We start from the raw sequence: 441 nt of genomic DNA, 5'->3' as shown, positions 1-441 counted from the left end.
AGAAACAAACATGTGCAGAAACAAACATGTGCAGAAACAAACATGTGTAGAAACAAACATGTGCAGAAACAAACATGTGCAGAAACAAACATGTGTAGAAACAAACATGTGAAGACAAACATGTGCAGAAACAAACATGTGCAGAAACAAACATGTGCAGGAACAAACTTGTGCAGAAACAAACATGTGTAGAAACAAACATGTATAGACAAACATGTGCAGAAACAAACATGTATAGACAAACATGTGCAGGAACAAACATGTGTAGAAACAAACATGTGTAGAAACAAACATGTGCAGGAACAAACTTGTGCAGAAACAAACATGTGTAGAAACAAACATGTATAGACAAACATGTGCAGAAACAAACATGTATAGACAAACATGTGCAGAAACAAACATGTGCAGAAACAAACATGTGCAGAAACAAACATGTTTGTT

At 35.1% G+C, this 441-nt stretch overlaps 1 protein-coding gene across 1 annotated transcript in view; it reads left to right on the top strand.

Moving 5' to 3' along the window:
- LOC119411471 (neurofibromin) overlaps positions 1 to 441 on the top strand; it is a gene marked incomplete at its 3' end in the record, with an annotated part of 47,618 nt that overhangs the window by 8,802 nt on the left and 38,375 nt on the right.

This window comes from Nematolebias whitei, chromosome 6 (assembly GCF_014905685.2).
Source record: "Nematolebias whitei isolate Nwh7 chromosome 6, NemWhi1, whole genome shotgun sequence".
Lineage (NCBI taxonomy): Eukaryota > Metazoa > Chordata > Actinopteri > Cyprinodontiformes > Rivulidae > Nematolebias > Nematolebias whitei.
The sequence above is the reverse complement of the archived record's forward strand: the minus strand, read 5'-3'. Positions and strand labels throughout refer to the sequence as shown.